At 52.3% G+C, this 24429-nt stretch overlaps 1 protein-coding gene and 1 long non-coding RNA gene across 5 annotated transcripts in view; one reads left to right on the top strand and one right to left on the bottom strand.

Annotated features, from left to right (window-relative positions):
* Positions 1 to 24429, bottom strand: part of Synpo (synaptopodin) — a 37212-nt gene that overhangs the window by 11433 nt on the left and 1350 nt on the right. The window contains exon 1 of one of the 3 annotated variants that reach the window (XM_047555219.1): positions 20089 to 20111. The exons of 1 other annotated variant lie outside the window; for it this stretch is intronic. The gene's annotated coding sequence lies outside the window, so the exon portion shown is untranslated. Of the gene's footprint in view, positions 1 to 19533; positions 19559 to 20088; positions 20112 to 24429 lie in introns of those variants that run through there. One more of the 3 variants, XM_047555220.1, reaches the window with a different exon arrangement.
* LOC124986667 (uncharacterized) lies at positions 17438 to 24005 on the top strand. Of its 2 annotated transcripts, XR_007109055.1 has the most exons (4): positions 17438 to 17672; positions 17959 to 18093; positions 23377 to 23609; positions 23827 to 24005. It is a non-coding gene; the product is annotated as an uncharacterized LOC124986667 (long non-coding RNA). The 2 variants fall into 2 exon arrangements; XR_007109054.1 differs by lacking the exons at positions 23377 to 23609; positions 23827 to 24005 and adding an exon at positions 18249 to 19369.

Below are 24429 nucleotides of genomic sequence, written 5' to 3'. Positions count from 1 at the left end.
TGGTCTAAAGTGGGCACTAAATTAAGATTGCTGACTGTGCAAATGAGCCCTGGGACATTTTCTATGTCTCTCTCTCTCTCTCTCTCTCTCTCTCTCTCTCTCTCTCTCTCTCTCTCTCTCTCCAGTACTAGAGATCGAACACGGGGATGATCTACCACTGAGCTATACCCCTAACCCTTTTTATTTTTTATTTTGAGAAAGGGTCTCCCTAAGTTGCCCAGACTGGCCTTGAACTTGCGATCCTCCCACCTCAGCCTCCCCTGCCCAGTCACTAGGATTATGGGTGTGTGCCATCATGCCCGACTCTGTCCCTTTCTTATGTTCCTTTACACTTTCAAACTCATAGTAATTTTCTTTGCTCTTATAGAGTTGCCACTAACATTTCTTTTTAGAATAGATGATACATTCACATTTCACTTATAAAAATAAGGACATAAAAACGACATACAGTGAAAAAGCATCCCTCTGCCCCTGATTACTCCACGTCACAATCACACAACCACAGTCGTCCGTTTCTTCTGCGCTTTTCCAGTGTTACTTCCTGTTTTTACTTAAAAGGTAATTTTAAAATTCACATATTGCATGGGGTCACAAACCTGTAATCCCAGCAGCTTGGGAGGCTGAGGCAGGAGGATCATGGTTCCAAAGCCAGCCTCAGCAAAAGTGAGGTGCTAAGCAACTCAGTGAGACCCTGTCTCTAAATAAAATACAAAATAGGGCTGGGGATGTGGCTCAGTGGTTGAGTGCCCCTGAGTTTGATCTCTGGTACACCTCCCCCCCAAAAAAATTCACATATTTTAACAGTAGAAAAGTAATAAATTGGGCTAATTCAGAAGTGATCACGTTGAACATTGCATTCTTCATCTTCATCCTCACATGCATGCCATAAGATGAGTGTTACTTGCCCGTTTTGTAGAAGAGAAATACAAGGTTCCGCTGAGACTTGTAAGTAACTGACCCAAGGTCACAGAGCTAAGGATGGCAAAGCTGGAGTCAGTCCCCAGCCCATGCTCGAGGTTCCTTGGAAAAGCGGGAGGAGGAGAGATTGGTGATGGTGGAGGTCCAGTCTGGGGACTGAGGTCAGGGATCAGGCCCCTATTAAGTTCTCTTTCTTTCCCTGGTGCCCAGTTGGTACACAGTCAGTGCTCAATTTGTGCTTGTTGAACAACAAATGAACAAATGGATATATGAACAAATGAACTGACGGACAGATGGAGGGATCAGCCTGTGGCCAGGGTCATGAGCTTAGTCAATGGCTGAGAAAATTCCTTCCTCTGTCACCCCTCTCCCCGCTACTGTGGGAAGCTAATTAGTTCTTGAAGAATGTGACCCTGCCCTCCCTCCCACTTGCCCTCATTAGCGCTGGCCATGACGTGCCTAGTGGGTCTCCAGGGACAGTCTTTCTAGGCACCCTGCCAGCCAGGCTCAGAATTCCTGAACTCCCAGGGCTGCAAGGGCCCTAATAGGGGAGCAACGCCGTTGCCACTCCATTTTATAGATGGCGAAACTGAGGTCCACAGAGTAGCCCGGGGCAGAGCCTTCTGACTCTAGAGTCAGTAGGGAAGCCAACAGAGGGAGAATGGCAATTTCACCAAGTCCAGGTCAAGCAGCCACAGGCTGGTGGCCCCAACTCCTTCTTCCCTGCCTCCTAGGGCCTGAATTTCTCCCACCTGTTGGAGACAGTGAGTGCACACAGCCCGCCCCACGTGGGGCCTCTGGGAAGACTCCTCTAAAGTTTGTGTCACCCCCATCAGTAAAAAATGAAGGGCTAAACCAGGCGCAGCGGCGCACGCCTGTAATCTCACTGACTAGGGAGGCTGAGGCAGGAGGGTCACAAGTTCAAAGCCAGCCTCAGCAATGGCAAGGTGCTAAGCAACTCGGTGAGACCCTGTCTCTAGATAAAATGCAAAACAGGGCTGGGGATGTGGCTCAGTGGTCGAATGCCCCTGAGTTCATCCCTGGTACAAAAAAAAAAAAAAAAAAAAAAAAAAAAATCGAGGGCAAAAGCCAGGTGCAGTGGCACATGCCACTCAAGAGGACCAGGCAGAAGGATCGCAAGTCCAAGGCCAACCTGAACATCTAAGCAAGACCCTGTTTCAGATAAAAAAAAAAAAAAAAAAAAAAAAACCACAAGGGCTGGGATTTAACTCTGTGGTAAGAGGGCCCATGAGTTCAATCCCCAGTACCACAAAAAAGAAAAAGAAATGGTTTAGCTAGTTTGCTCCCCTGGGGAGCTGTAGTGGGAGCCGCCAGCCACATAGGGGACCCTGAGAGGTTGCTCAGCATGCAGTGTATGTTTCTGCTCTGCTTGGAACCCAGACCACCTGCCCGAATCCAAGTCATTTGCTAGCCGTGTGACCTTAGCAGGTTCCTGCATCTGAGCCACAGTCTCCTTAACTGAGAAGTGGGGTGAAAGCACTTGATGGCAGTGTTGGGAAGCCACATGAGGTCATGAATGCCAGAGGCTTACGGTCATCAAGCCCAGGTGGATGGAGCAGAGGGCTCATGCCACCCTGGGAAGAGTCGGCAATTGGTGCTCCTACTCTACTCCCTGGAAGGGGTGAGATGTGCTTCCAGCAAAGGAGATTCACTCCATAGGTTAGGGTCCCCAGGGTCACACAGCACAGGATCCCAGAGTTATGGGGAAGAAGAGTGTATGACCCCAAGTCACAGAATCTCAGTGGCCACCAGCACAGGGTCCAGTTCCCCCACACAATTTGGCATCTCCCAAACCGCACCCCTGACATGAGGTCACCACCCCAGAGAGGTGCCTTCCACCCGTGACCACTCCTCAGCAATAAACTGCCACTAACTTCCACTGCTAGGTGTGCCTCTGCCCCCAGCACCACACACATACGAAAAGCTTTCTCTTTCCACCCTGACAACCCTGCAGAGATTCACAAATTCAAATCCACAGGACATGGTCAGGATAATCATTCCAAGTTCCACCAATGTTTCTTAATGACCCAGTGGCAACGACAGTAGCTCAGATTTATTGGGCAGGTACCGTGTACCTCTACCTGGACTTTACACATACTATTTAATACAACAGTCCAATAAGGTACAAACTTGTTACTATGCAGATTTTATTGATAAGAAAACCAAGGCTCAGAGAGGTAAAGTGAGCTGCCTAACATCACAGAGCTGGGTTTACACCCGCTCTATATGGCTACAGAGAGTACCAAGCTCCTGGCTGGCAGGTTCTCCAAGGGTGAGAGACTCATGAAAAGTGCTTCAGTGTGGGAATATTTCAGACCTTTCAATGCCCCAGCTTCTTTCTGCTTTTCTCCTTACTTTTTTGCGTCAATCTCGTCCCCCAGGATGGCTCTCAAAGGCCATGGATTTAGAAATGCCAGAGTGTGACGGGCCCTTAGGAATAAACTGGCCTGGGAGACTCAGAGGGAAAGAGTCACAAAGGAGGACATGCACTCAGGACCAGCTCTAAGTTGGGCTCCACGCACAGCCACACTGCTGCTGCTGAGCGCTTCCCACACCTCTCAGCTTGTAACTACCTCAAGTCACTGGTCTGAGAGGGGAGGAATGGCAGAAAAAGCCAGAGGGGAGTGAGCTCTGCCCTGAGGACAGCTCCCGCACCCCCACACCAGCCTGCAGTGACTGCACAGAAAAGGAATTCAGCAGGAGGTTTGGACCAGACCCAGCCAACAAACCAGATGATTTTTGCCACCCTGCACAAACAAAGCTGAAAGAAGGGGGAGGGCTTGACCAAACACAGTCACCCTCAGTCCCTGTCCAGGACTCTAGGGAGCAGCTCCATCTAAAATTTCCCAGCCTAGGGAGGGGAAAAGGAGGAACTAGGGAATGCAATTGACCACATTATGCTGAGTGCATGTGCCAACATCTAGCAATGAAGCCCACTGTTATGTAAGATGAAAATGCACCAACTTAAAAAAAATCTCAGAAATTAAAAAAATAATAAATAAAAAAAAATTCCCTGGAACTAGGGAACTGCCACCTGTAGCAAGAGTCACCTGTTCTAAAACTGTGCTCCCTGGTTTCAGAGAGACAAGAGGGGACCAAGGCCCACAGGAGATGTGCTTGGCTGGGGCCTGCACCTGTGTAGGTCATAGGGGCCCCGCCCCCAGCAGTCTCGGCCTCTGCAGGGCCAGGTTGGGATGCTAGCCCACCCTGGACATTGGATCTGGCCTTCAAGGGAGGAAGGGGTGGAGGGCAGATGCAAGGAAGAGCTACCTGGGGTCAGCAGACTCTGACCAAGAGGGTAAGTCCCCAAGTGGGGGAGGGGTAAGTAGCCCCAAGCGCTGCCTTGGGAGGACTGCAGCAGCTGCCTAGTCACCAGACCTCAGCACAGCCCAGGTGCAGTGCTGTGCACTTGATGCTCATCTTATTTCAGCCTCAAAACCCCAAGAAATAAGCACTGTTAATTCTCCCCATTTGCACATGAAACCAAGGTTGAGATACCTGCCCAGGCTCATCCCGGGGCAGAACTGGAATTCAAAACGCAGAAAGCTTGGCTGCTAAGTCTCATCTCCTAACCACTTCTTCTTCTAGACCAATCCAAGGGAGGAGCATCAAGAAGGGCTCCAGGGCTCCTAGATGATGGACTGCACACCCCTGTTTCCTCATCCCATGATCGGTGCCTTCAGCAGTGCCCTCTCCCCTGAAAACTCAGCTGCCTAGAACAACTCAGGCATTCTCTCCCTTCTTCCTCCCAGTGGGAGAGCTGAAAAACTCATTTTTACTAAGGTAGAAATGACTGATAGGGTATGAAAAACCAGTGAAGTGGAAAGAGCATGAGGTTGGGAGCCAGGAGACCCCAAGTTCTAGTTTTTCCCTATCACCCTCTGTGGGCAGCTGCCTGTGCTGCCCATCACTGAGCCTGCCTGGACCGAGAATCTGAAGGAAAAGGGTGAGGTAGGTACAGGGAGGCCAGAGCGGAAGTTCGAACAGGGAGAATGAAAGGAAATGCTTCTTCACACAGCTGCCGTCAATGGAAATGTCCAGGCCCAGGTCGAGTGGGGTAGACAGGGAGCCAGATGTAGGAACAGAGACTGGCGCGGGACAGCCCATTGTGGCTGCGCTAGAGTCTTGGCAGCAGGATGGGTAAACAGGCTGGGTAAGCAGCTCCCCTGGTGGGATCAGGAAGGAACCAATGGCTGGCCTCTGCACAACCTCTGGCTGGGCTGGGGGCAGGAAGATGAAGAGGCCTGAGTAATGGTCTGGCTACCTAGCCAGCACTGGCCTTGCATCCTCCCCACTGAAAGGAGGAAATGACACATTCTCCAAGCCCCGGGCAGCTCTGCAGTCAGCCCTGGGCAGAGGAGTGCAACCCCACTGAGACCAGCAGATGGAGAAAACCCCTACTTGGGTGGGAAGGATTGCAGGCACAGGGGACACAGGAATGGGAGTGGGGAGACCCAGCCTGACCATTAATATGCCGACAGAAGTCACCCGTATGCATCTCCATTGATGCCCAAAGGGGAAGCTAAGATCAGAAACGGGATGCCACATGCCCTGAGTCACACCCCCAGCCTCAAAGGCACCTCTGAGTGCTCATCTTACTCACTCTAGCTGGGTCCTCCCCACAGCCCAGCTCTCCCCGGGGTGCTCTCGCCGGCTGCAGGGACTCCGTTCTCAAAGCCTCCAGGAAGGCGCCCAATCACCCGGTTGCCGAAGAGAGGAAAATCCCACCTCGACAGCAACACGGAGAAGCTGAATATGACTTCTCTCCTCCACAGATGACTCAGCCCAGCTCTTTATCAGGAAAACTGATTTTGCAACAGTCTTTTAAATGGCCTCTCCACCCCCAGTCTCTTCCCCCGCCAATCAACCCACCCCACGCAGCCAGATTCACCTTCCCCGCTCCACTCTCCTTTCTTTCCTGCTCAGAAACCTCGCTGTCTCCCAGGACATGGGGATTGAGAAGAGGGTCTCGCTCATCCTGGCATTCAAACTCCTGACATCAGGGCCTGCCTGAGAGCTCGCTAGCCCTCTCTCTGCGCCCTAAGCAATGGCGGAGGGAGTTCTATGCCTCATGGTTCCCACATCTGCCCTGGAACTTCCTGCCGGCAGAGAGCACCTTTCACACAGGCCTCCCCACACGGAACACTGCTGTGTTTCACATTCTTTTTGTGTACCCTAATCCCCAGCCTCCCGACTAAATCAAATGCTACTGTCCCCTCCCACAAGCCTTCCCTGATCACCAATGTTTCATCTGCACCGTTCGGTGCATTATTCATGTTAGTAAAAATTACCCTTCAGGATGTGCTCACATGCCAGTCCCCACCACAGGCCGGCACCTCATTTACCTTCACAGTGACCCATAAGGACAGCAGCAACCCCATCTCCACATTAGAGGAGAAACTGGCTCAGTGGGCACAGTAACTTGTTCAGGGTCACACAGTCTCAGAGGCACAGCTGTTTCAAACCCAGAATGGCCCAACTGAGCCTAGGGCCTGTCACGTGGCCTGCACTGTCTCTGCCAAGATTTAGCTTCATAGCCATCATGGTCTGGATCTTACCCCCCACCCCTGCCCATAGACTATATAAGCCTTGAGGGCGGGTCTCACTGCTGTATCCTTCCAGCCCCATCTTTCACAGCCGCTTGCAGAATAATGATGAGCTGATCAGGATGACAGTAGACAACATTTGAGGATCACCAGATGCTGCAAGCAAGGGGTTCAATATGTCTTTCCTCGAATCCTCACAGCAATTCATAAAGACAGTCACTTTATGGCCAATGAGGAAAACGAAGGGGGGAGAGTTAGCTAACTCATTCAGGGTCTCGCAGCCAGCAAGGGGCACAGCAGAGCTGGAGCAGGGACAGTCTGATCCCAAGCTCTCCTTCTGGAGAGCTCTGCCCGCAACATGCACACACTTGCCCCACCCACTCTCCTACACCCAGCCCAACTGCCACCTCTTCCAGGAAGCCCTCACCAACCATCCAGACTCCTAGATTAGTGCTCCTCCCTTGCTTATCCTGGCTCAGGGATCCCAGAACAGGATGGAGGCTCAAAGGAAATCACAGGCTAAGAAAGCTCAGAAACCACTGAAGAAAGAGGCTGGCTCTGTTTGAACTCTTGTATTTTCCCTGCTGACAGTGGAATGGGATCAGGGAGGGCACAGATGAGGGAAAAGGGGAGACAAAGATGTGGGGTCCCAAATCAATGCAGGCCCAGGCTGGCTGCCAACCCTGCAGGTAACAAGCAAGGTCCAAACTGCAGGTTTACCAGGACCCTGCCTCAGTGTCCTGGCCAGGAACCAGGAGTCAGGACCAGAGCATCCTTCCTGCTTGTTCTATTGGCCTAATCACTAATATAATCAGAAGATTTTAGAAATTTAGACACTTTGTAAACTTAGGCAGTTTTAGTCCTAGGCAGACAGCAACCTGCAGAGCAGTTTCCTAGAGGGCCAATGTCAGAGCCCAGGCTCCCAGCTCCCATCCCACCCTTTGGAAGCCAGTCCTGCCCTCTCCGAGCCCCCTCCTCTTGTGTTACTCCCTCACCCCAGCTCCCTGGAAGCCTTGGGGGACTAAAAGGACTGTTGCATTCCTCCCTTCCAGAAAGAACACATAATCCAGGTGATGCAAAGGTGGCAGCCTAGGGCAGAGAAGAGGTGAATCCCCTTAATCTGTGTTTCTGCCAGGAGCAGGCAAAAGTCTAGGTCATCTTGGTCCCCACCATGAGTCCCAGGGCCTGGAACACTCTGGGTCCTGCACAGAGATATGGCTCTTTCCCTTAGCCCAATGCCATTCTAGGGCCAAAGCCAGCCTTCCTCCTCTCTAAATGCCCCCGGACCCAGCAGAGGTCTTCACCAGGAAGGCTTCACTAATTGCTGACTAAATCACCCCCTGGGGAGAAGCACTCCCACATCCAAAGCCTCCCAGCTTCACATCTGCTTCAACATTTGCCCCTGGAGCCTGATTCTAGATCCCTCTAGATTGTAGACTGGAGATCTTGAGAGTAGATCCTGGCGGGTGGGGGAAGAGGGAAGGAGAGAGCGCTACATCTGCGGGTGGAGACGGTGATGAAACCTCAAGTTGCTGTGTTGGACCTGAGAGGTAGAATGTTCTGTGAGGTGCCAGGAGAACACGAAGGAAATGAGTTAAGAGGAAGCAATCAGGAAGGCTCCCTGGAGGGGACGGCATTTACTGCAAATCTCCAAAGAAGATCTAAGGGGGCATTCCAAGCAATGGGGACAGCGCTGCAAGGGCTGAAAGGCTCAAGGTAATCCCCACACTTCCTTAACCAACCCCCATTACCCAAATAAAGAGCCTCAGGAGAGGAAGGGACCTTTGACGCGACCACGCCCATCGGCCTTGCGCAGAGGCGAGGGTGAGCGGGGTGAGCCAGGCACAGATCCACCCGGCCATGTATATTGCAAGGCTCGTGCCCCGAATCCAGGCGCGCCGTGTCCCTGCCCCGGGCCTCCGGGTGGGTTACATAACGCCCACTGCTCCAGTCTCCGAGCCAGCGCGACCCTGAGCCTCCTCTCCTCTCCTGCCTTCTGTCTCGGCTGCTTCCTTCTCATAGAAGAGGCCGCTGTGCGGCCGAAAACGAAGGCCAGCGCCCTGCGGTAAATTCCCCACATTCCTTCCTCACAGAAAAATAAATAACCCGGGAGGAAAAAACGCAGGAGGAATGGTAATGACGGCCCAAGCCCGCTGGAGACGCAGCGCGGGCTCGCGGGGTAAACAGCGAGGGGCCGGGGCGCCCTCCTGGGAGGCAGGTTCTCAAATGTCGCTTAGGCACCGACGCGGGCTCTGGAGCACCAACGCGCGCCCCCGACCCCTCGCCTCTCGCGGGCTCCCCAGGCGATGCTCATCCTCCCCGGTCTCGAGCTCGCTCGCACCTGCCCATGAAGGCGCTGGGCATCCCTGGGCAGATGGCAAGGGGTCACCATGGGACCATGAGCAAACGTGGCAGGGGCCGGTGCACTCAGGTTCACTAAGGCTGCTGCCTCCTGGGCACGTCTGTGTGAGCGATTCCACCATTAAGTAGAGTATTGTTTTTATGACATTTGATTTTATCCTAGCAAGCTGTGAGGTAGGGAGTGCGCTTCTCTCCATTTTGCATATGAGGAAGCTTGAGGCTCAGAAAAGTTTGGGAATTCAGATTCAAGATATTTGTCCAGTGAGTTGAATGCGGGTTGCTGGAAGCCAGCCTCTCACTCCTGTATCCCTTCAACTGCCTACTTCTCCCCAGATAGCCCCGCTTCACCAAATTCAATCACATGAAGCCTGTTCTCCTCCCCCTGTGTTCAACAGGACATCCCATTCAACATGCTGGGCTACCTTTGGGAAATCACTTCACCTCTCTGAATCTCAACTTCCCCATCGGTAAAACAAGAATGAAATATCTGCTTGAAGAGTAGCTACTGAGCAAATGAGATGCAGAAATGATTTATAAAGTATAAAGCACTGTGCACACCTGAGCAGAATTTTAACTCTGGCCTTTTGCACACACCTACCTCTGCATAACTCTCCAAGGCTGGAGCTCTAGCTGTCTCCTCCCCTCGCTTTTCTTCACCAGCTCCATCACAGCACACATATCCCAGTTCCTGCCCCATCCCTCACAGCACCCTCTGCAGAGGAGACCCTGTCATTGACCTCTATCCATTGTGCTGTAGCAGGAGAGCAGGTTTTGAATCCCTGGGCCCCAGGAGCAGAGCCCAGAGGGACTCCTGGGAGGGAAGGAGCAGCCTGCACTGGCTGGGGGGCTAAAAGGTCCCACCACGGCTCATCACCAACCAGGGGTTCATCACCAGCGGGGAGCTGGAGGGCACTGCAGGCTGCAGACCCTGCCCCTGCCCCCACTGACATTCCCGGAGTTTCTGGCCCCCTCCAACAGGAGGAATCTCCTGACGGGAGGCTGAATCATCCAGGCCTGCCCTCCCCCTTTCCCTCACACTACAAAAGAAGACTGGAGGTCAGGACATTTGGTTCCAGTGTCTGTCCTATCACAGTTTGGATGACATTTGGCTAGTCCCTAAGGCTCTTTGAGGCTCAGTTTACCCATGTGTTCAAAGGGGTAATTGGACTGGACCAACAAGTCCCAGAGTGTGGTGCCCACCCCGTCTGGTGAAAGCAAAAAGGATTTCAGGTGGAATCCTAACATCTGAAAGTCCCGATAGTTTCAAATACATATTGGAAAATACACACCAAACCTGTGTTCTCAGGTATATTACGACTTAGGGGAAGACTAAAGTAGATATCTCAGTAACAAAATTAGACAGTTTAAAAAAAATAATCTAGGTGGTACATGAACTCATTCATTCAACCCATAGTTACTCATAACAATTAAAAGGTCAGGCACTTTTCAAGGTCATGGAGAAAAACAGACAAAAAAAATATATCACTGCTTATGCCAGGTACAGCGGCACACACCTGTAATCCCACTGATGCAGGAGGCTGAGACAGAAGGATGACAAGTTTGAGGCCAGCCTCAGCAACTCAGTGAGACCCTAAGCAATTCAGCAAGAACCCATCTTAAAAAAAAAAAAAATGTTAAAAAGGGCTGGAGATGTGGCTTAGTGGCTAACCCCAGTCCCCCGCCCCCTAAAAAAAAAAAATCTGCTTGCACCTAGTAGGGGAGCAAGGTAATAAATGTATGATTAAGTCAGATGGTAAATGCTATGGAGAAAAATAAAACATGGATGAGATGCATGGGGTGGGGAGTGGTTGGCAAAGGTAAATATGGTAATCAGAGTTGTCCTTAATGAGATGGCACATCTGAGTAAAGCACCCAGAGAGTAAGGCACAGGCCTGTCTAGTGAAAGAGAAGCAGGGGGAGTAGCTAATGCTAAGGTCCTGAGGCAGGCTACACCTGGCAGATTGCAGGATGGTGTGGAGGTGGAACACAAAAAGGAAAGTGGCTTCTCTAAGTGGAGCTCTACTTTTGCTCTTTGGGATCTCTGGGATTCCCTCTGCATTGCCCCCACCCCTCTCTCTCTTTCTTCCGCTCCTGTTCACTTCTCAATGCTGGAAAGACCCCCAGAGAGCAGCAGCATAATTCCTCTGCACATATGCCCAGGCATGGAGGGGCTGCTAGCTTCAAACCTGCATTACATGCATGTGTGCGCTCCACGGCAGGAGCGAGACGTACACACATACATGTGCACACTGAGCATCCGAGGACGTGCGCACAGAGGAACACGCGTATATGTGCATCAGGTGCCCACCCTGTGGAAGGGCACCTGTCCCCCTCCTGCCAGCCTGCCCTGTATACAGGTGACAAGTTCCCAGACAACACCTGCCTCGAGGACACGTGCTACCGAAGGAAGGGAAAGGGTGGTGAGGCTTCAAATCACGTCTCAGTATCTCTGACCCTGAGTCATAGTCTTCCCTTTCCCAAGGGTCCATTAAAATCTGCCACCTGATGCTCAAGTGACCCAGGGGATCATGCTACTGAGGAAAATGTCTCCTTTTCTACCCCTACAGCGATGAAACAGGATAAGCCATGTGAAACGCCCAACACAGCACTGTAACGTTAGCAGCCACTACCAGCAGCAGCCACCATCAGAGCCTCCCCACTCCTTTAGGTGCCTGGGGATAGCTGGAGAATAAGAGGCACTGGAGGCCTGGAGTCTAGCCTCGACTTGGTCTCCAACTCAATGTGAGGCCTGGTGCAAGTTCCTTCCCCTCTTCTGCTCAGACCAGAAACTCAGAGGTGCATCAGAATCCCTCAGGGAATGAGTTCAACATGCAGATCTCTGGGCTTCAACCCAAGCCCATGAGAACACAGAATATGCATAGGCTCTCTGAGGGTTTCTGATGCACAGCCAGGTTGGGGACCCACTGGCTTTAGACTCAATAATTTTATAAGTAATTTATAGTAACACATAGGAAAATGCCTGAACTGTGGTCAGCACATAGTAAGGCTCCATAATGTTAACCAAATATGCATCTAATAAAATATATTTAGATAATTACATGCAATAATTATATACTATTCTTTGAATACATGCAACACTTTCATAGTTTTCCTAGCACTTTTTATCCATCAGAAACAGAGGCAGAAGCTGGGTGCTATAGTGCATGCCTGTAATCCCAGCTACTTGGAAGGCTGAGGCAGAAGGATCACAAGTTTGAGGCCAGACTCAGCAACTTAGTGAGACCCTGTCTCAAAATAAAAAATAAAAAGATCTGTGGTTATACCTGGGTGGTAGAGTATCACTGGGTTCAATGCCCAAGACCACCAAGAAAAGGAAGGAAGGAAGAATGAATAAATAGAGGCAGAGGAGGGACTGTCAGACTGTTTTACAGACTAGATAAGTGTGGCCGAGAAAGGCCAAGGAACCTCCCCAGGATCTCCCAGCACACAGGTACACAGGTCTTTGTGTCCCAGCCTCATGAGATGTGCCACCTTGGGGTCTTGTACACTCACCCCCTATGATTTTGACTTCCAGCCTACAAAATAGCTGACCTTCCATCCAGGCTCATGAAAACTCCAGACACACATGACTAGCAACTCAGGATTCACCAAGAGCAGGACGATCTCAACCAGCTGATTTCCCTCCAGCATAAAGTTCCCTCTCGTGGGGCAGAACAGGGGTTCCCAAAGCCTTCCCCCTCACACTACCATTTGATCTAAAATAGTTTTGTCCTAGCCGATCTGATCATGAGCTATGGTGACTTGGAGCAAGCCTTGAGTGTGCCGAGCCTCAGTTTCCTCCTCTGTAAAAGGGCCTCCTAATTCCTGAGTGGTTGCACAGACCAGCTTACACCTGTGCAAAGTGCCCACTGTCAGGCCTGCACGCACGCTGACTTGCTGGCCAACGTGTGAGCTTCTGGAAGGCAAGAACTGGGTTTCATTCATCAGCGCACTCACACTTGCCGCCTGTGACCTGTGCTCAATAAACATGTGCTGCATGAATAAAAAATGAAATCATTTCGCCAAGCAACTTTCTCCCAGCCCTAGTTAACCATTCTATTTTATGACCCAATGCCCGGCTGGATGGCCAAGGATGGAGGGATGGGCGATGGTCCTGGGAAGTTGCTCTCCACTCCGCACACAGACGCAGTGACGAAGGCTGTGCTGTGAGGGCCGTGTCCCAGGAGCCCTGAATGTAATCCTGTTGACTCAGAGGCATAAATAATGCACTAGTATGTTCTCTGCTCACCACCCTGACACTAAGAATAGCACTGGCTACACTTTCAGGGACTCCAAAGGGGAAGAGGGCAGACACCAAGATGGGGGCAGGCAGGAAAGATGTCACTGGGCTGTGGACTGTCAAGCAGGCTTTCTGCAAGTGCACCTTTCCAAACTCCTAAGACAGAGGACCCTGGAGATCAGAGCCAAGAAGGCTCATGAAGGCCACCTGGGCAGCAGTTCTCCCAGGGGTCAAGAGAGGCCTGAGAAGATGTCCCCTCCCCCCACACTGTTTATCTTTTCCTCCTACCCTGACGCTCTTCCTGATAAAGCCTGTGCTTCTAACTTACCCTTCCTTGATCCTGGGATGAATCCAGAGTGGCTAGGTCTCCTCTTGTGTTTCATATTACAAACTTTGGAGAGGGATGATTTTATGGACCTTAGTCTTTTGTTTTTTTTTTTTTTTTTTTTTAGTTTAAAAATGGCTGGCCTAGAAAGGTGTACTCCTTTCGAGGAGCACATAGGAATTACCCACAGATGTCGCTGAAATGCACATTCTGATTCAGGAGGTCTGGGGTGGGGCCTGATTCTGCATTTCCAACAGCAAACTTCAGTGATGCTGACGCTACATCCATGGGCCACACTTTGAGTACAGGAAAACGAGGGTATTTACTGTTGTGTAGATGGGGAGACTAAGGCCCAAAGAGAAAAGAATGTGGCCAAGAGCAGACAGCAGAGCTGGGCTCAGTATACAAGCATCTGGACCGCCTTCCTGGGCCTTTGGCTTTAGGGGACCTTGAGTGACTGCAGTCACCTGCCCAAGAGCATGCTCTCACCAGCTGGAGGCTGAGGCCAGTAGACCACCATGCCCTTCCTTGAAGGCAGGTGCATCAGGTGGTCATTCAGATGCAAACAAGATCCAGGCAGAGCAAGAGACAGCCCCATGTACTCTGCATGAAACCACCCCATGTGGAGGGCCACCAGGATGGGCATGCAGGGAAACAGATAAGGCAACACCAGCTGAGACCAGCACCAGGGAGGTTTCTCCTCATCCCCTTTGGGCTCCAGACCCAGAATGACTGACCCACTGGCCACTGCCTCACACTGCAGATCCTGTCACCTCTCTGAGTGGGGTCTCCAGCACTGCTTCTTAGTTCTAAATGAGAGAAGGGATCTTGGAAAGGTTCTATACAGCTATAAAGCTTTTACTGATGTCATTATTCTGCCAATACTTGAGGCCCAGAGAGGGACAGGGCTTCGTTCAAAGCCACACAGCCAGTGTGTGGTGACACCCGACCTCCCTGGCACAGCTCAAAGCCAAGAGCTTAGTTTCAGGCCCACCCAAGCTCAATAAGAGCACCATCTGCCTGGAGGCTGGGCAGGGGTGGAGGAGGAGAGGAGAGGGTAGCTGGGGAGCAATGAGCCTCAGGCTCAGAGCCAGTGGGAGGTGGGTGGGGCCCCCAGCAGGAGACCTGAGTGGGGCCTGGCAGCCGGCACAGGGTAGCCAACTGGCTCAGGCTGGGTAGTGGCAGGCTTATTCCCCTTGCGCGTGACAGTCTATTTTTTAATCAGTATCCTCCCCATCCCCCAACTCCTAAAGAGCCCTATCTCAGGAGTCGTGTTCTGGCTGAGGTCTGGGCTACCCTGGGGATCAATGAAGGGCACCCCATGTCTGTCTTTCTATGCTTAGTACTAAGCAGCCCCAAAAGCACAGCAAGAGGTGTAGGGATAAAGAGCTCCCTCCTCTGTGCAGCCTTGGCTGGTCCCTGGACTCTTCGACCTCAGTTTCCCTATCTGTACGGTGACGGGGAAGGGGGGCTGCCAACCTGCATGGCAGCATTACACCTCGAGCGTTCGGCATCTACTCCAGCCCCACAACATTAACAATGCTCACTCATCAGGCCCTGGCAGGCCCTCCCGTGTTCATGGTGCCCACAGGGCACACTTAATCCTCCCTGACCTACTCCTAGGAGAAGAGGGGAAGGGAAAAAAAGGTGCTGAGCTGGTTCAAATGCCAACCTCAGAAACCTCTGCTTCAGACCTCGTGAGTTTCTTCCTTCCAGGTCCTGAGGAACAGAAATGGTAAGGATCAAAGGAGAACGCTGTGTGTTCTTGGGCAAGTGGTGTGGTCTCTCTGTCTTCGGCACTCCTTCTACGGTAGGAGAGATTGTGTTGTATACTAGTGAAGCTTGCAGTCTTTGGTGTCAGATGGCCTGGGTTGGCCTCTGGCCACTTACTAGCTGTGTGAGTGTGGGAGCTCACTTACCTGACCTCTGTGCCTCAGGTTCCCATATATAAAATGATGATACTGCAGTACTCACCTCACAGAGACTCTGAGGTATAAAGAGCTTGGAACACTCGTGGCCCATAGGAAATAACAATAAGTACTTTTCAGAAATGGTGGCCTTTTACTAGGAATAAAAGTAAGGGTCCCCTTAGTCTGTAAGACATTTTATTCTAGAGGATTAGGTGCCAGGGTCTCAGGTCAGCCCACTCTCTTGTCCTGCTCATCTGACTGCCCCTTCCTTGACCCAGTGATTTTGGTGTCTTTCACACCTGGGATCTCAGATCCTCACTGCCCATTTCACAGCCACTCAGGACTGAAGCCTGAGACCCAAAGGTTTGCCCAAGACCACCAGCCTGTTAGCCATTCCATAAGCTCCGTCCAGACCCCTTCCCATTGTGCTCATGTCCATCCTCCCACTGTCAAAACCTGTTCCTGGGAAAATATCAAAAAGTAATTTACACTGATATATGATGAGTCTTGGGCCCCAGTCCATCTCCTCAAGGGCTTGTTATTTTCACAGAGATCAAGACATGATAATACTATTAATAAGGTGTAGCTCATTTTAAAAATATTTATCACACATTTCATTTTCATAGTAACAGTACAGGGTCTATTATTGTCTCTGTTTTATAGATGAGGAAACAAAAGTCCAGACAGCTTACATAATGTGCTCAAGATCTCCAGCTGATCAGCAGTGGAAGCCAAGGGTCCACCACCGTCCTTGAGCATTGGCCTCGGGGAAAGCAGGTAACACAGGAGCAGGCGGACCGGGCTCCACCTGCAGCACCCTGGGAGGCTGGGCAGACAGGGCAGGATGGGGTCAGCCCAGTACCACACCAGCCTGCCTCACCAAGTGGAAAAGATGAAGCCAGGACGGAGGAATTCCAGGCAGCAGCCAGTGGTAACGATTTCATTCCAGAGAGAGGGCTTTTTGTAAGCCTCTGGAATTGCAGGGCCTGGGGGCCGTTCCCAGATTGACTCCTCCTCTGTCCACACTGAGTAGCAATTGAACCCCAATGCCCTGGGACAGTTCACAAAGGACTCTGTACACACACACTGGCCTAACTTGCAGAGACTCCCCCTAGGCAGGCCCAGACTCCCTCTGGCCAGATCCCAGGCCCAGCTCCTTTGGGTGTGCAATTGACAGCCCTGGGAGTGGGGGACACAACTAACACCCACCCGCCCACCCCCATTAGGACATTTACCACCCTCTGCCACACCCTTCCACCCAACCCAAACCCCTCCCATTCTTCTGGACCCCAGTTCCTGACAAGCCCGCTCCAGGAAGCCCTCATCACCTCTCAAATACCATTTAGACTTCTACCCCTCTGTCACCTCCAGAGAAAAGCCTTCCCTAACCATAAACCCAAAGTAGCCCTCCTCACTCTTCTCCATCTTAAAAGCACAACTTTTTTTTCATGCTGATTTACCTATCTGGAATCACCTTGACCATGTATTTCCCTTTTTTCTTGTCTCAGCCTCTCAATTAAAGAGCATGCTCCTTGAGGGCTGGAACCTGCCTGTCCTATTTACTACTAACCCTAGTTCCCAAGCACCCATCCAACCATGGACACTGAGATCCCTAGAGGGCAAGGGATTTACCCAAGGTCACGAAGCCAGTGAGTAGGCGGCAGAGGTCAGCCTGGCACTGCAGCCTGGGCACTTGGTCTTTCCCAAATCTCTCCCCATTGACCCTTAGCCAGCCTGTCTTGCCCTCATTACAGTGGGGTCAGAGCCTGCAGGTCTTTGCCAATAGTGTCCCCTTTATTTCCCTGGTGACCCATGATGCCCAATCTAGGCAGCCCTGCCTGCTTCCCCTCTGTCCCTCGTCCCTCCCTTCCTGGCATCAGCGGTTCCAATGAGCTCATGTCTGGAAGGTTGGGAGCTGCCCTGAAGGAAAAGGTGCCTCCGGGGCCAGGACCCTGGGGCTGGAGGTGTGCTGAGCCTCGTGGGAAGGCATCCCTGGCAGCAGGAGGGAATCCACTGACCCCTACGCAGTCTGCCTCCTGGAGCTAAGAAGGGAGCTCAGGGAGACACCCATCAACCCGAGATCAACATGACTAGGGGTGGAGGGGAGATGAAGGGAAGGCTCCTCCTGTGCTTCTCTCCTCCCTCCAGATGCTCCACTGTCACTTGTGCCCTCCCACCTATCAAGGAGTTGCTCTTTCCCAAGGAGAGAGGGCTCTGCTGCCTTCTACCCACAGAATCACCCTGGGCAAATAGCTTCCCCTTCTTGGTCTCAGTCTCCCTAACAGGAAAACTGGAGACTAGGTAAAATGACTGAAGAGGCTAGCCAGGAACCAAGCACCAGAATGCCACAGGTTTGTGCTCCCGGTCCCCGCACTTTAGGGAAAGAACAGAGAAGGGCAATAGCTGACAAGGGGGAGAAGTTCAAGACCTTATTTTAACTATGTAAATGCTATGACTGGAAAATCTCAACTTAGTTCAAGTGGGGGTGGGGGTCATGGGGCTGGCTGATGGTTTGCAAAGTGGGAGCAGACCTAAAAGGTGGGGCTGCAAGCCAGGGTGACACAGCAGCAATGATTTATGCGTGAGAAGTTCTTTGAATATCAAACTTGACTGATCCTAGTTCATCCTCTTGTACAGATAGAAAAACAGGACCAGAGAGAAAGCACCATCCCAAGATCTCATACAGAGAACAAGGAAGCAGATGCCCCTAGCAAGCAAACAGGGCATTTCCAATTCTCTTGAGGGGGTCTCATCTCTTCCCAAAGCAATAAGGTAAGTAGTGGCGGGAGTGAACCATTAGTGTCAGTTTGTGCCTCTGGCCCTTAAGACTGGATGGGGGTCAGGCCTGGGGTTGGTGATGGGGCCTTTCCACAATGTACCCTCCTTTCCCTGATTAGCATCCTATCTCACCCTCCACTTTCCAACAGAACAGGGTTGGAGCACCTCTGACTGACTGTTCTACAACCACCAGCACAGGGGCCCCTCAGTGAACATCCGGCCAACACTCCCACTGGGAGTCCCAGAGAGCAAGGGGCTTACTCCAAGATCATGCGGCAAGCTGGTTTGTTCCACTGCCACCTGCCAATCAGGATAGGGTGGAAGTGGGGAATGGGACACATGCTGCTTTCCACTCAGTTCTTGTCCCTTCTAGAAAATTCAGACATGGAACCCGGGGGGGGGGGGGGGGGCCCTGTCCCCATCCCAAATAAGCATATAACTTGGGAGTAGTTTGGGGAGATGAAATAGACCTTTCCCCAAATTCCTCAGAGGCCTTGCCAGGACCGTGAATGATGCTCTCCCACCGCCTATTCCACAGCGCTGAGGTTTGAAAGGAGCCCCACCCTAACTCCACTCACTTCACCTTTGGGGCCCCGATTCTCAGAGCAAATGGGGCAATCCTAGGAGTGTTGTAAAAATTTGATGTGGAAGGCCCAGGAGTTTCCCTCAGCCGGAGGGCACTGCGGAAAGCCCGTGATTTCCCCAGGTGAGGCTCCGGCCGGGTGGTCGGTGGCGTAGCGGTTTGGCGTCCTGTGTCCCCGCGCTGAAGCCAGATCCCGGTACCCGGCGGCCCCGCCCGCGGGAGGCGGGGGTGCAGGCCCAGCGCAGGCCGTTCCGCTGCCCCACGGGCGCCCATGTTGGTCCACCCGGGCCGCGCCCCACCCGCGGTTTCCCTGGGTCAAAGCAGCCCCACTTTCCCAGAGCGCCCGTGGGTCGCAGACCCCGGGCGGCTTGCCCATCCGTGAGCCCTGGGCTGCCTTGACCCCCGATCCGCTGGCGGAGAGGGGCGCGAGGGCTGGAGCCCCCACAGCCCAGAGAACAGCTTCCCGTGGTCAGGGCGTCCTCCGGCTCAGGGGTTGCCGGAGAGCCCGAGATCTCTCCAACCTCAGCGTACAGGTGGAGAAACTGAGGCCCAGAGTGGAGGAGCAAGTTGGCCAAGGTGACCCTGCGTGCGGCGACTGGAGCCCAGATGTGCCACCGCTTCCAACGCGGTGCCAGCAACTGCGCAGGTGGGAAGGGCGAGGCGCCCGGCGCCCGCACCCCTGCCACGCCAGCGCCCCTCACTCACCTCCAGCCGCTGCGCGCGGTCCCCGAGCTCCCGGGCGCCGCCGCCTCGGCACACCTGGCCGCGTCCGTCAGCGCGCCCCGCCCCGAGGTCCCCGCTACCCCGCCCCGCGCCAGGCGCCGGCTCCGCGCCCGAAGCCCCCTCCTTGCCTCCGCCACCGCCGCCGCCGCCGGGAGGGCTGCTCCGGACCGAAGCCGGGAGATGCGAGCGGGGCGGGCGGGCCCGCGGCTCTCCAGCCTCCCGCTCCCCGGGGCCCTAGCGCCGCCCCTCCCGCCCGCCCCGCCCTCAGGGGTACGACTCCCCCCTCCGCTGGCTCGGCCTCCTGTCTCCAGGCGGGTCCCCCTTTCTCTCCCTTTTTCCTCTCGCTCTGACTCCCTCTCTGCTGCCTGGTTGCCTGTCTCTCCCATTTCCTCATCATTTTCTCTATCTCTAGGTCTGTCCGTCTGTCCCTAAATTCAATTTTCTTTCTGACCCGATGTGCTTGGTCGTCTCATTTCCCCCTCTTTTCTTTGTTCTTCCCATTAGTCCCCCCTCCCTTAAATCTTTCTTTGTGATTCTGTGCGGCACCAGTGACACCACCTCCCGTCCCAGAAAAAGTACCCTTCAGGGCCATCACCCCACCTTCATCTCAGCCTTAAAATCGAAATAACTCTTTACCCTGGTAGGATTAGGCAAATGGGGGCTGAGGAGGTTTGCCATCTCACCATCAGCCAGACGCTGTTCCCAGACTAGTGGGTCAGCAACAGGGTCATGGGTGCTAAGATGCCTCTGTGGGGCTTTGGTTCCCCATCTTTTCCTTGAAGGGAATGGCATTCACATGGAGCTCTGCAGTCTTGTGACAGTGGTCAGTCTGCTTCAGAGTCACCGTGGGGATGCTATTAAAAGCCCATATTCCCACATTCCAGTCCCCCTCCCATGGGGAGGGTTTGGTGCACTTGGAAACAAGACCAAACAATCACCCTCCACAGCTCCCAAAAATTTTGAAGCAGGACTACACTTGGAAAAATGTTGACCTGAGCAGAGCACAGCGGTGCACACCTGCAATCCCAGCTACTCTGGACGCTGAGGCAGGAAGATGAAAAGTTCAAGGCCAGCCTCAGCAACTTAGCAAGACCCTATCTCAAAATAAAATAGGAAGGGCTGAGGTTGTAGCTCAGTGGTAGAGTGTTTGCCTAGCATGTGTAAGGCCCTGGATTTGATCTCCAGCATAACAACAACAACAACAACAACAACAAAATGTTGAACTGGGTTTTCACAAGGTTTCCCTGGGTTTCTCACCCCTTGAACCAAGGTGGTTGCACTTTCATCTGTCTTCTGTATCAAGAGCTCTATTTAGATTTCTGCAAAAGGGAAGTTAGAAGTGTGCTGGTAAAGCCCACCCCACTCAAGGTTTTCTGAAACACAGACCTACAGGTGTTGGGGTCTTGGTTGCTCCCTGTCCACAGTGGGCGGGCTCAGAGTGTAGGAGGTCAGGTGACTGAGGAGACAAACTCTCTGGCCACTCCCATCCCTCTGCCTGGCCTCAAGGGCCTCAGAATTCCTCTGACCCTGTAGCCACTGGTCCTGTTTTGCTGGAGTGGGGCGGGGGTGGGGGGGAGGGTAGGAGATTGGCACCAGGCAGGGTATTGCTTACCCTGTGAGTGCCTGTGCTGGAGAAGTGGTTGCAGCCCAGCCTGTGGGAAACCAGGAAACAAACTGTGTGGGTGAGAGGGAAAGAGAGACAGAGGCTAGGATTACTGCGTGGGTGGGTATGAAAAAGAAAGAGATGGGGAAAAGAAAGAAGGAGAGAAAGTGGTTCTGTCTGTACGTGGGTGTGTGACAGTGGGTGTGCAAGAGTGGATGTGCCTGTAGGAGAGAACGGGAACGCAAGAGAGCGTTCAAAGTGTAGGTGTGCAGCAAAAGAACATAGAAAAGAACAAGCTTTAACCTGCATCTGTGCTGGTAGGAGAAAATGGGCACATGTCTGCTATGTGTTTTCAGGTGGCACTGTAACTCTAAGCAAATCTAAAGCACATGTCCACATGTGACAGGCATGATGGGTGACAGGGCCTTCAGGAGGGTGTGTGCCAGTGTCTCCCCATTGCCCAGATGTGTGTCTGAGGGTATTCGTGTGTGCAGATATGTAAATCCATACATGTGTAACTGTTCGCATGAGAACATGATGTAGTATACATCATGGGTATATACACATGTGTTTATGGGTGCTTGTGTGTGAGTGCACAGTGAGGTATGTTGGTACAGCCACTGTGGTGTGGGGTGTGGAAAGGGCAGTGGGCAGCTTCCTGCTCAGACTTCTGTTCTGGCTGTCCTCTCTCCCACAAGCCTGAGAAGCAGGGGCCTTGTCCTTGGCCCAGTGGCTACTGTCTGCTCTTAGCCTGGGTGCAGGCTCTTCTGTTTAATCAAAATCAGTGCAGCCAGGAACATGACTCATCTGACAACCTAGACCCCTACTATCACCCCAAGACCATCCTGAGGCTCAGAACAGTGTCTACTACAGTTGGAGAGACCTCTAGATACCCCTACCCCAATAACAAAAAGGTCACTGGCACGGGAGAGGCTGGATTGGCAGTGGGTCCCAGCACCCCACCCCCAGTGCATCTGAAAGGGAGAGAATGTGGTTTGTCCGAATCCCCCCACCTACTTCCAGAGCCTGAACAACCTTTTACCAGCCCCAGGTGGGTGGAAGAACACGGCCTGCTGCCTCGTCTCCATGGAGACGAGGCAGCAGAGAGGGTGTTTAAAAGCTTGGGACCAAACCTCTCAGGGTTCAAATCTCAGTTTCTCCACCCACAGGCTGTGAGACTTTTGCCTTAGTTTCCTCATCTGTAAAACAGAGATAAGAAAAGTATGAACTCCATAGGGTTATTTAGAGCATGAAATGAAGTAGTCCATATGAAGCATCTAGCACAGCACCTGGCAACTGAACAGTGAGACAGAAGCCACGGGTTCCAGCCATTAGCTTTGCCACCAATTTACTGTGTGACTTTGGACAAGTCGATTGTTGTCCCTGAGCTTCAGAGCCTCCATCTGCAGTGATAATCTCCATGAGCCCAGTTATAACCAGATGAGACTGTGGAGAGGATGGTTACAGCATGAGGCTTTCTTGGTGAGCTGTGGAACAACTAGTTTGGCTGAGACCTAATCGTGAGCCCTATATTACACTTTCCTTCCCACATATATGCTCCTAAGTTGGCAGCAACTGGTGACAAGAAACTTGAGCTTCAGGCTGCTGCCCACCTCAGCTGTCTGCAGTCCCTCCCCTTACAGCCTACTAGCTGGTACTCAGACCTTGGAGAAATGGTACCAGTGCCCACTAACTCCAAGTGAAGATCTCTGCAGAAGATGCCATGCCTATACTTAAAAACCACCAGGGAACCCTCCAAGAGGCAGGTATAATTGCGGAAGGATGGGTGTAATTGTCTGAAGATGCTCATAATCCTTTGGCAGTAAAGGAGGAAGCTTTAAAAGGAAGCCCTAATCCACTAATAACCTGGCAGTCCCACAGGCTCCTCTGCAGCTCTTCAGGCAGAGGGAAGGGACTCTAGCCACACCCTTTCCCCAGGGAACAGAAAGTCCAGTGTGGGCTCTGACCCAAGACCACCCGGATTTTGTCTCTCCTGCATGACCCAGCTTCCTTCCTGTCTCCACCTCTGAGAAATCTACCCATTCTATCCTCCTGAGGTCATTCCTGTCCCCTTTGTCCCTAGAAATATTCATACTAGAACTAGGTGACCAGTTGATAGGACATTAAAGGAAAAAATGAACCAGACTGTTCAAGGCAAAGAACACCACCATAGTCTCAGTGCTGGTACTGACTGCATTGCCTTGGGCAAGTGACTTGAATCTCTGAGCCTCAGTTTCTTCACCTGTAAAGTGGAGAGAATACTACCAGCCTTGAAAGGCTCTATAAGACAAGAAGAATGACCTAGGTTGGTGTGTGATACCAGTGGGTTACATTTAAGGTAATGCTTTCTTCTCTCCTCTCTACCCAGGCTCTTCCACTCCAGGTATCCACAGACAGCGCATACAATTCCAGAGCAGAGTGATGGCTATGAGCACACGCCCGTATTCACAACACTGTGGTTGAAACATGTCCTAGCAGCTCGCTAGCCCCGCATCTCGGACAAATCACTTACATTCTCTGAGCCTCAGTCTTTTCATCTGTATAATGGAGATAACACTACACCCCCGGGGCACTGCCATCTGACTGAATGAAATAATACAGGTAAAACTCTTCGCACAGTGGGCTTGGCACAAGAAGCCCCAGCAAATAGTCTAATGGTTGAGTTGATGATGATCATTTCAATTGTTATCAGAGTCCCCACATACCTATTCAGATGATTGTAAAATTTCCAAAACTTTGCCACATCTAAGATCATTGTAATCTCCCAACAGCTTTATGAGGTAAATAGGACACTCGTAGTTTTATTTTACTTTCACAGATGAAAAAACTGAAGGTCACCAAGGGGAAGGAACTTGCTAGAGTTTGGCCAGTGAGCATTGGGTCCAGACTCTGGGCTCTGATCTATGTGAAGGGAGGCAGTAGATCCTGGAGTTTCAGGCTCCAGGGGGCCCAGATTTGGACTGACTCTGGAATGAAGGCCCACCTCCAAATTTCATTCTGGTGAGTCTCCCTGGAGCCCTCTTCCTGCCTCAGAGGCACTGAAGGCCCCTCTTTGCTCCTGCCCAGCTCCGTGTGTCCCAAGCCTGGGTGGGAACTGTGTTCATGGGGGTGATCAGAGACTGGAGAGAATTATTTCAGAGAGTAGAGTAGGCGGGAAGGTTGGTGAGATGCCAGCCTGGGCGTCAACAACGCCTGCAGAGAAATGAAGTGTTCCTTCAGTTTCCTGACGCACGAACCCTCCCAGGACTATGTCCCCCACACGCCCTGCACCCCTGAGATCTCCTGGCAGCAGCTCCTGCCTGAGTTGAGCATGGCCCGGCTCACGTCCTCCCCATCTGGACCCACTTCAGGTTTCCATGGGCCGGTGGTGGAGGTGATTCAGCGTGGGTTTCCCTGCCCCGCCCTACTCTGCAAACTCCAG

This window comes from Sciurus carolinensis, chromosome 6, assembly GCF_902686445.1.
Source record: "Sciurus carolinensis chromosome 6, mSciCar1.2, whole genome shotgun sequence".
Taxonomy (NCBI): Eukaryota; Metazoa; Chordata; class Mammalia; order Rodentia; family Sciuridae; genus Sciurus; species Sciurus carolinensis.
Note: the sequence above shows the minus strand (reverse complement) of the source record. Positions and strands in the feature narration are given on the sequence as shown.